The sequence below is a fragment of the Kryptolebias marmoratus genome, linkage group LG20 (assembly GCF_001649575.2).
Source record: "Kryptolebias marmoratus isolate JLee-2015 linkage group LG20, ASM164957v2, whole genome shotgun sequence".
In the NCBI taxonomy this organism is placed as follows: Eukaryota; Metazoa; Chordata; class Actinopteri; order Cyprinodontiformes; family Rivulidae; genus Kryptolebias; species Kryptolebias marmoratus.
In genome coordinates this window covers 330,166-341,681 of record NC_051449.1, presented here as the reverse complement: position 1 = coordinate 341,681, position 11,516 = coordinate 330,166, and the positions used below count along the sequence as shown (strand labels likewise).

At 43.5% G+C, this 11,516-nt stretch overlaps 1 long non-coding RNA gene across 1 annotated transcript in view; it reads right to left on the bottom strand.

Annotated features, from left to right (window-relative positions):
* Positions 1-18: 18 nt before the first annotated feature.
* LOC112449918 overlaps positions 19-11,516 on the bottom strand; it is a 21,171-nt gene continuing 9,673 nt past the window's right edge. Inside the window, exons 2-3 of the long non-coding RNA XR_003038473.2 lie at positions 2,246-2,292; positions 19-1,419 (exon numbers count right to left, since the gene is read on the bottom strand). This is a non-coding gene — a long non-coding RNA (uncharacterized LOC112449918). The remainder of the gene's footprint in view (positions 1,420-2,245; positions 2,293-11,516) is intronic.

Here is an 11,516-nt window from a genome sequence, read left to right as displayed (position 1 = left end):
TTTAGGAGCTTTTAGCCACAGTTCTGCTCGTTTTAGTTCATACGGTTTAGCTATCTTTAGCTTTCAGCTACTGCTCTGAGACAGCACCTGTCAGCCCGGTGAACCTCTGCCCATCGTTCCTTCTGACAGATTCAGCCTCTAAAAGCTCTTTTTATCCTCAGTCCTTCTACCAACATGTTACCAATTAACCTAATTAGCAGCTAAATTCTCCTCCAGCTGTTTTTACTTTGTTCAGCTGACTCTTACAGCCTCTTGTTGCTCCTGGAACAACCTTCTGAATATGTTGCTGCCATGTGTTCCTTTGTGAATAAAATATGGCTTTATAAGATTTGTCATATTCTGTTTTCAGATCTGGGGTTGTATTTTTCCACGGGCGTATATTTAAGACCTGATGGAGACCTGGTCAGAAGACGTGGACTTGTCTCCAGTCTGTTTCATTCAGTGGATACCTGACCTGTATAAACAGGACCCAACACGACTCATTAAAGCTTCGCTGTTGACTGGATTAATATTTACACAGCTCCACTCTGGACTCTGCTGGCGCTCCTCCAGCACGGAGCGGGCGCTCTGCCGCTCATCCAGCTGCTGTCGGTCGGGCGTCTCTGGTTTTTCCAGCAGCAGCTGCAGCAGCGAGTCCTCTGCGGGGCTGTTGGACATGGCTGGTTCCACGCCGGCGGCTGTAACAGCTCTCCTGGGCGCCGTCACCAGCTGCCAGGCAGCAGCCTGTTCTAAATCACCCACAACGCTGCTGATTAGCTTCCTGCTCGAGGTTAAAGACCTTCCAGAAGGTGTGAGGAGAGAGGCGAGATAAAGAAGTCTTCAGTGATTTATTTCGGCTCGGAAACAGACTGTTGGTGTCTCAGCCCTGACCCCCCTGACCCCGGATCCTGGTTCTGACGGAGACCTCTTCCTGTTAAAGACAGTTTTTTCTCTCCACTGTCACCCTCTGCCTCCTTTATCCTTTATCAGCTGGACTTTTATCAGAAAACTGTTTTTATATGAAAACTAAAACATTAAACTCCTCCTAACTGAGCTGAGCTGACTGGGACTGAAGTGAAATAAACTGGAATAAATCCATTTAAAATGTCCTGTATGGAGCTGTATTTACTCTAAATGAATCATTCTGAGTTAAAATAAATTGGAAGATGTTTGATTTGTTTCAACTTCAGAGCCTCATTATTATCGGAGAGTAGATGTGACACGTCCATCAGCATCTCCTGCTTTACAGAAACATCTTGATTTAAACTAAAAGGATGAAGCTTAAAAAGTAACGTTCAGCTCATTACGGAGTCAGAAGTAGGACTCCTCAGACTTCAGGCCCATCGTGGACTTCATGCTGGGAAGAAATCACCTCCTGCTGGTCCTGCTGCAGCTCTCTGACACATCCTCTCGTTTCTTTCTTCATCGTTCAGCACAGATCTGCAGAAGTTTGTTTCAGGAGTTATTAGCTTCTTTATTAGCCGTCCTTCAGACTGAGGCAGCAGGCAGCTGACAGGCCGTCAACAAGCTTTCCTGCAGTTAATTCACTGATTACTGCTTTAATAATAAAACATTTAGATGCATTAAATACTGAAGGAAGAAAAGCTGCGGCTCAGAGCACAGTTAGAAGATTCCTGATGAACAAAACTGAGGGAAAGATGTTCAAAAAGTCACGTCTGAGTGGAATCTATGAGGAGAAGGAGAGCTGAGGGCAAAGAGAGCTGAGGGGAAGGAGAGCTGAGGAGAAGGAGAGCTGAGGAGAAGGAGAGCTGAGGGGAAGGAGAGCTGAGGGGAAGGAGAGCTGAGGGGAAGGAGAGCTGAGGAGAAGGAGAGCTGAGGAGGACAAACTAAGAGCTGAAACTTCGCCTCCTTAAAGTCTTAATTATTTAAGTGTTTGAATGTCCTCTTAAAGTTACCAACTCTGACGTTTCTCATAAGGAAAGTTTGCTCCGAATTCAACATTTTTCTTTTTTACCATGGAATCCTGTTTGAGCTTCGACTTGTTTGTTTAATAACAGCACAACTTTTACAGAAAGCAACAAATTTCCAAAGTTTCCAGGTTATAAAACTGTGTTTTTGGTTTATTCAGACATTTCCAGTTTGACACAAATCAAAGTTTCCCAGCTGAACCGGTTGGTGTGAAACCTTTAGAGTTTCTGATCGTTTCCCTCGGAGCTCCATCAGCTTCCTTCGTCTGTTTGGGCTTTAAACTGATTATTCCTCCCACCATATGTCCCCCAACAATCCCACCACAAATACAGCTTACCTGCTGCTGACCAGTTTACACGTCTGGGCAGGAAATCAGCTTCTTATCTGCAGAAGAAGAAATAAAAATGAGCCAATTGGGTTTCAGCAAGAAGCAAAATTCAAAAGTGACAAAAATAAAAGATATTTATGGAAAATAAATCAGTTTTTAAACTGATTTTTACCAGTTATAGTTTGAAAACATGTCCTTAGAAAGACTTCCTCGGAGAAATGCATGTCGCCCGCCGATGTTTGGATCAGTTTCTGTTGTAGATAATTTGACACCTCATCTAATATTGCATGGTTTGCTTCAAATAAATTAAATTTTAGCTCAATATCTGTAAAATCGACTGAGTTTTAACCTTTGTTGCGTTTGCTAAGGTCGCTGTGTTGTGGCGGCCATCTTGAATTGAGATAACAGTTAATCTGATAAAGAAGTAGATCTATCTGTGTTCAGTGAATCATGAGTTGTTTTGTCAATGAGCACAGAGGCATGATTAAAAACATTAATAACTGTCTCAACAAACACTTTAATGTTTATTTCTGTGTATTTTGTCAGAAAACTGTTGGTATTATTGTCCTTAACATGTATAAAAATAATAGATTCTGTTACAGGCTTCAGTTTGACTCTCCATGAATGAGTTACATCTGTTTCCATAAAGCAGGGGTGGCCAGTCCTGGTCCTCAGGGCCTCCATCCTGCAGGTTTTACTTGTTTCTCTGCTCCAACACACCTGGCTTCAATCAATGGGTGATTAACAGGCTTCTGCAGAGCATGAAGAGGTAATTTAACCATGAAGCAGGTGTGTTGGAGCAGAGAAACAAGGAAAACCTGCAGGATGGAGGCCCTGAGGACCAGCTGGCTTTCTGAAAGGGTTTCCTGTGTTGGATGTTTGAACTCTTTGCACCTTCAAACTGACGGCCGTAGTTTATTGTTAGGGTGTGGAAATAAGAACGGTCCGAAGTCTTTGCCCGCTGTAGGGGAGTCTAACTGGGGGAGGAGGGGGTTAGCGGGGTTTCAGAGAGAGATTGGGACTCAGCGATGCTGATTTGATTAAGCCCGTGATAGTTATCTCTAATTGGCTTACAGCGTTTGTTATGGATTGGTGGACTTTGGGAGTCTGTTGTCTCCGAGGGGCATCACTGTTAAGATGTCTCATTAAGATAATGTAAAAGCAGGAAACACGCCAAGATTTCTTTTCCTCTGGGAGGGTTAGGAACCCAACAAGTCCCGGTGTTAAAAGTTTTCCTTTCACAGAGTCACTGAGCGACAGAAATAAACTCAAGGTAAAAGTTTACACAGAGTCAGATCTTTCCCGATGATCAGAAACCTTCACCTGACGAGAGGGGATCAGATCCTGGCTGGTTTAGTTCTGATCCGGATCGTAGCGTGCAGCCTTTAATTTCCTCCACCATCTGTGGCTCCAGCTCTTCACCAGGAGAGAGCCGACCCCCCGACTGCTGATAACAGAGGCGAGGAAGGATAATCCAAACCATCCTGTGGGGTCGGCAGGGTTGGCGGGGGCAGTTTAACCCTTCACTAATCACCACACAACCATCCGAGAGCAGGAATAAAGTCTTAACGAGCCATTTAACCTGTCTGAGGTTCTCCTGGAAGCTCATAAAGACACTCAGGGTCTGATTCAGCTCACGTTGGACGACTCAGATGAAAACGCTTCAAGATGAGAATGTTTCTGTTCCGGAGCCACGAGTTCTGTTCATGAATCTAAGGATCACAGCCAAAGATCCATCGTTTCATGGCTGCATAAAAGACAGAAACCCTCAGGAGTCCATCTGCTTCTTTTAAGGATCTCTGCCAAGATGTGATGTTGTGTTTATATTAAAGCTTCTCAATGAAAACTATCAAATCAAACCCAAACAAAACTCATCTGATCAGACTTGATAATTGGCCGACAATCAGCTGACTCTAGTCTGTCTTTTAAAGTGACCGACACGTCTCCAGACTTTCTGAAGGGTTCTGAGTTTTACTTTGGACTTTTTCCACTCAGTTTACGTCCTCATACCTGAACATTTGTGACAGACCTCTGACTTTTCTCCCAACACTGTATGGAAGTCTGATTTTTGTATTAGATCTCCATCTGAGCGACACATTTAGACAGTAAAGAAAATATCGTCCTCTGCAGCGAGGCCTGGTTTTACATAATTAATGACCTCCAATAATATCATCATAATCCAACCCATCCTCTGTAAAATGATCATAAACGGAGTCTCTTTGTAAAACTCAGTCATAAAAATGAATGGACAGCATGTAGTAAATCAGGTTTTATGTTTAAAGGAGCCTATCAAAGTGATTTATAAGGTTTGGGGAAACTTCAGCTCGGTGGATTGAAACAGTTCTGCTGGTTTTCAGTTTAAATCTCATTTTCCAGGTAGATTTTGTAGCTTTGCACAAAATGTTATACAACCTCCAGTTCTGACAAAGTTAGGGACTCTGTGTGGAGTCTGAATAAAAACACAACGCAACGATCTGCAAATCTCATAAATCCATGTTTTATTCACCCTGGAACACAATAAACACATCAAAAGCTGAAACTAAGAAATTGAATCATTTTTAGGGGGAAAAAATGTAATTTTTTGATTTAATGGCAGCAACTCGTCTGTTTACAGATGTTCCAGATGTTCTCCTCTGTGCAGCATCTGTAAACATCTGGACCTGAGGTTGTCCCATTCTGTCTGTTCAACAGTCCTGGATGGGAGGCACTAATGCACCCCCATACCATCAGAGAGGCAGGCTGACCTCAGAACAGTTCTCCTTATTGGTCCAGAGGAGACACATCTGTTCACATCTGGCTTCTTCTCTGCCTGATAGAGCTTTAAGCAGCATCTGTGGACGGCACGGTGAGCTGTGTTTACAGACAGTGTTCCAGAACCAGAACCAGCCTTGACCTTTGACCTCAGAGGTTTCTACAGATGTTTACCAGTTAGTTCCTGTCAGCCTGGTGAACCTCTGCCCATCTTCAGCCTCTAAATCCTCTTTTTATCTCCAGTCCTCCTCCTGATCTGCTGAATTAACCTCATTATTTACTAAAAGCTCCTCAGATGTTTCTGATTCGCATCATTAACTTTTACAGCTGTTTGTTGCTCCTGGAGCAACTTTTTACAGACGTGTTGCTGCCATCAGACTCAAAATGACCTGATTTTTGTCCAAAGAAATGGCTAAATTTCTTTAAACATTGATATGTTTAATATGTTCCATTGTGACTAAAATATGGTGTTCAGAGATTTGCAGATAAGTCCATTTTTTTTTTTTACATTTTACACATTGTCCTAACTTTTTCATATTCAGGGTTGCTCACATTTCTGAATAATATGAAACTAAATTCTGTGTAAAGACAAAGATTACCTTGTTGTATTTTAATTAAACATATAAATGTAAAATAAAGATGATGTATTCATAAAATGAAGTAAAGATTCCTCACAGTGAGATCTACAAACATGTGAATTAAAACTTTACATTCATCACATCTCAGGGTTTTAATAGAAAGAATTCATTCGCCTTTTTCCTCCTTCAGTCACATCAGAGCAGGAGGAGGAAATGACTTTCTCCTCCATCTGTTGCAGCGCTGCCTCGCTAATTGAAAGTTGAAAGCAGGAATCCTCTCAAAAGAAGACACAATTCCATTTCCACAAAACCTGTCTTTTTGATAAAAACCAACGAATCTCGTCTGAAAATTAGCTCCGAATGCCCCGCAGCTGATGCTCGGAGTCAGACTCGTCTGAGATTTAACCTTTAAACTCATCCTGCCTTCCATAATTAACTGATGACACGATGAGCTAATTAAACGGTAACATTCAGGCTCTAATGATGCTGATTATACTGTGGATCCTCTAAAAGTGAGCCGATGTTCTGTAGCTTCTTTATTCACTGTAATTTCAGTCCTGGATTTAGCTTTTTTAAATTAAAATGACCTTTTTGGTTCAATAAAATTAATCACAACTCAGTGAGAAATGCAGATTTTCGATAAAGTTTTTCTGCAGATCTCTAAGAGTCGATGCAAAATTTGCAGACAAGCATCATGTAAACACAACAAACACAACTTTAAAACAACAAATTACATAAACTATGACTTCAAAATAAAACTAAACACAGTTTAAAGGAATGCAGTTTTAGACTAAGCTGGAAAATGTAGACGTTTTAGCACGACGTCACACGACGAGTCAGGCTCTGAATATGAGTGACTCTCAGCTACTACCACACATTTACCTGTCAAATCAACAGATTTATAGATGCTTTTATTTTGGATTATTTGAGTTGGCTGTGGCGGCCATGTTTGCTTGGGTTAATCACTTGGAGGTGTCCATCCAGGGGTTATTTCCTGAAGTTTCATTCAAATCTGTCCAGCGGCTCGTGAGATATTTTGCTGACAGACATCCAGGATCAAACATGAGGCAACCATAAATCTAGTGCAATCAGTTGAGGTTTAACACCGAAAGAATTCCTTCATTTCTCCGTGGTAACGTTCTCGGAGTATTTCCCATCAGCCCCTGCTCCTCAGTTTATTGATCATCATTCAGGCTGGATCTGTTAATGAACCAGATCTCCTGCAGCTTTAACTCTTCAACACAACAGGAAGGTTATTGATGGAGCTCTCATCGGGCCGGTAGGGGTGGGGGTGGGGGTGTAATTTCACTCCCTCCAGCTCTGAAGCCTCCAGGTGACAATCGATTGGACCGGGCCACGGATCAGAGAGCGAGCTCACCGCAGCAGCTCGTATTGATTTGACCCCCCGACATGAAATGAAGTCAGCTCAGTCTGGACCCATAACCCCAGTACACACACACACACACACACACACACACACACACACCTACACACACACCCCCACACACACCCCCACAGTGATCATGGGAGCAACAGATAAAAAGGATAAAAAGGGTAATAAGATGGTTGCAGAGCTGCAGCTCCATGATAAGGACTCCTGAACATAAAGAAACAAACGGTCTTTGAACGCATCACCATTGATCCTCAGGTTTGTTAAACAGACAGTTTCAGCTTCTTCAGCTGTCTGAGAGTTCTACAAGACGCAAAAAAGACTTCCTTCTTTAAAGCAAATAATAAATATTACATGTCCATCATGTGTCCATCATAAGTCCATCATTAGCACATCATGTGTCCATCATAAGTCCATCATGTGTCCATCATTAGCCCATCATGTGTCCATTATTAGCCCATCATGTGTCCATCAAGAGTCCATCATGTGTCCATCATAAGCCCATCATGTGCCCATCATGACTCCATCACGTGTCCATCTTGTGTCCATTTTTTGTCCATCTTGTGTCCAGACTAACTGGTCTGTCTCCCTGCAGCTGTTTTTACTTCCTGAACATGAAGTGTTTCTCCTGAGACGGTGGATCAGAAGGTTTTTTGTGTTTCCTGTTTAATGTCCCACGGTGCAGCACAGACGCTTCCTTAACCAAAGTTAAATTCCTTGAAGGAATCTTGTTTGGGTTTGTGGCTGATAGGATACCTGGACTCTCTGCCAGCGATCCGATCCATCAAAGATACGATTCAGCCTTTAATTACAACTGGAAGCGACTCCATCAGAGCTTTGATTGAACAGGTAGGTTTTTCAGGAAGTCCTCCTTAAACAAAGGACACAACAGCAGCAGAGCCTGAGCCAATAATGTCACTTTATATTAACTCACAGTGTGGCGGCAAAGTGCTGCATAATAAAGATGAAGGATGGAAGTGTCTCATTAAGGCTCAGCTTTGCCCTGATTGAATAAACGTACAGAATAAGCCCCCTCCTCATCAGCCTGCGGGGGTGTTTATCTCAGCCTCCGATGCTGATGAGAATCTGTTCCCTTCAGCTGTAAATGATGGTGACAGCTGCTGTGTCGCCGCTCATCAGCAGCTGAAGGACGGCGCCGTGTGACCGCTGGCTGTCGGTTCCAGGATCGCCGCAGGAAAACTGAGGAGATGTTCCTCACGTGGTGACTGATTCCTTCCAACAAGGATTTATTATTCTGCCTCAGTCTGATAAAGCTGTAAACTCTGGGTAACAACCTGAACATCAGTGTTTAGAGCAAACATCAGAAACTCAAACTGATTTCACTCAGACATCTGAAACTGGATCAAACACAGTTACAGAGAAGTTTAAGGTACTTTTAGTTTCTTCATTAAATGAATTTCTTGTGCATCGAGAACAAAAAAGTTGTTCTGCATGTAGTTTGTTGCCAGTTTTCAGTGACAATAATGAAAACATTTCTAAAGGTGAGCTGTGGATAATTAGAGAACATCACCCATGAAGTAGTCTCCAGAATGTTTCCTGGATGTCTCCTGGATGTCTCGTGACTTTGAGGGGTTCTAAACTTCCTCTTGAGTTTTGAACATGTTCAGAAAATTTGTGCAACAACTTTTCTCTCGAGGTAGTCACAGGGTTGTCGTGGGGGTCTGCAGCTGGTTTTTGACTCCTGCACAGAAAACATCCTAAATAAACCTGATCTGAAAGTGAACTCCAGCGGATTAAATCCTAACTGTGGGGGCAGCTGCTGAGGTGGGAAATAAAATATTCTGCACAAAACACAAAACAGAACACAGCAAGATAAATGATTAAATCATTTAAATTCTTTATTAGGAGTAGCTGCTTTCTGAAACAAATGATTATTATTAGTTTTTCTTTGCAGGCCATCGCCTGAACTGACAGCTGCTGACACCAAACATCACATGAGAATGGGGCGGACGGCTCGGTGGGATGTCCTGAACTTCAGCTGATCTTCTCAAACTGATGGAAACTAAAAAAGTCCTACATTTGTCTGAGGAAACCTCACAAGTCCGTAAACGAGTCACTCCATGAGAGGTTTTGATAATTAAATGTCAGAAAGGTAGCTGTGTGCGTAGCTAGACAGAACTCCTGAGTTTGGTTTCCTAAATGGTTGCCATGACAACACAAATAAAGCTTTTAACACTAATGAACCTCTTCACACGAGCCTGAATGTGACATTTAATGCCACGACATCTCACCGCTCCGGTCTGAGTCACTGAGGAGGATAATTGTTTGAGTGCCAGACTCTTTTCCATCTCTGAAACAGAAAACTATGAGCCGAAGCTGGTGGGCGGACACATTCAGCTGAAGGCCATTGTTCTGTCTCACACAGGCAGAATGAGCGCAGGGCCTCTTTAAGCTGCAGGATGAGCTGCTTTCAGAGCCCGGAGTGGTCAGCAGGTTGGAAAAACGTCCTGTTGGGTGATCTGAGGAGGACATGGCATCAACCCCGTGTTTCCCCCTGAGAGACTTCAATTAAACGGATGACTTGAACAATCAGGTGCAGCAGCAGCAGGTTGAGCTCCTGAACGAGTTTAAAAGTCAAACTGATGTTGGTCTGCAGCAGGATTCTGCTTCCAGCGATTCGTTTTATGACCAGAACCTCACAGCCAAGAGCAACAGCAATCCAGGAAACCAGGAAAGCAGGAGTGTGCCGGTTCTCAGGAGACAGAACCAAGAGATTCTGCAGCTCCTTGAAGAATCCATGTCTGTTTTACTCAAACCTCGTTGTGTATAAACTCACACATTGTCACAGGATGTCCTGCTCAGAGGAAGTGCTGTGGACGACTCTCAGCTACTACCACACCAGGTTTTACTTTAAAGTCTGTGAAATGAACTGAATTATAGTCATTTCTGTGTTTGCTAAGGTCAACCAGCTGTGGTGGGTTGGTTCCAAAAGTGAATCAGTTGTAGATGTGCGTCCAGCGGTTCATGAGATATTTTGCTAACAGACAGACAAAGATGGACATATGGTCCATCAGATTCTGCAACCTTCATGATCCAAAGTTTATTTAACATTTTTTATTCAACTGAGCACAAATATATGAATAAATGGGGTCAGATGAGACTAAAACAGACCTTTTAGTCCATCAGCGACACTGAACGCACGGTGGTGGCAGCATCATGATGAGGGATGTTTTTCATCAAACTGCTCAGAGAGGAGCAAACAGAGAAACCCGTTGGTGTCTCGGCAGAACGATGACCATGAACGCACCGCCGGTTCAACGGAAACCTTCCTGACTTCTTCCATTTGTTTTATTTCTCAGAAAGCTGTAACAGAGAAAAGACACGTCTCTTCATTAAAACTCCAGAGGAAGACACTTTCCTCCCACTCGTGTCGCCCCTGCAGCCTCAACTAAACATCTTCTGTTTCTGTGAGTCAGGAGCTGCTGACAGCATTTACTTTAAATGTCAGAAACACACAGTTTGATCTCAATCTGAAGCAGGGGCGCTCGTACAGAAATGTTTCCTGCCTCGACACCATGGAGAGGAGGAAAACACGACCGATTTATTCTGAAAAGCCTTTTCTTCACTCTTCCTCTTCCTTTAAACTGTATATTTATTAAAACCAGCTGCAGGAGTCCTTTTCCTGAGCCCATAAAGCAACACTCAGGTGAGGCTTCGTGAACTCATCAGAAACCCGTCCAGCTCGGCCCACCTGCAGCAGAACTTTGCTGACTAAGAGCCGCTCTGACAGAGAGGAGCTAAAGTGTCAGAAATCAGATTATTTCTGATCACAGTGTTGCTTTCTCAGCATCACATCAGGGTAACACAGCAGAGCGTGGAGCTCTTTATCAACACTTTCTAAAAGTGGATCAGTGAACATAAGACTGATGCAGCGGGTTTTATTCACTCAAACAGAACAGTTTAATCAGAGGTGCAGCCTTTATCCAATAAAAAACATAAAACTCCGGTCAGAGGAGCGTCTCTGAAGGATCGTTTCCAGGCTGAGATGTTTCATTTAACAGCAACTTTTCAAACAAACATCAGCTCACTCCACTGCGATCAGGGTGAATATCTGGGAGTCTTCTTCATGACTGATGGTAGGATGAAGATGGGTTGAAGGATCAGGACCTCGCCTGCAAACGGGGGGCGTGGCTCCAGGAGCCTAAAGGTAAAGCTCTTGATTTATTGGACCTTCTACAGTCAGGTTTGGAGGGTTTGGTTTCATGACTGGAAGAAGGAGATTGTGGTTCTGAGCAGCTTACAGAAAAAGATCAGGAGCTGTGGAGCTGCTGCACCTCCTCCTGGAAAGGAGTCAGCTGAGGAGGTGCAGGCGTCAGATCTGGATGACTTCTGGACTCGTCCCTCTGGAGGTTTCCTGAGAACTGAGAGGAGACTCCGGGGAAGACTCAGAACTCACTGGAGGATGTATCTGGGATGGACGGACGGACGGACGGACGGATGGATGGATGGATGGATGGACGGGCGGATGGACGGATGGATGGATGGACGGACGGACGGACGGACGGATGGATGGATGGATGGATGGATGGATGGATGGATG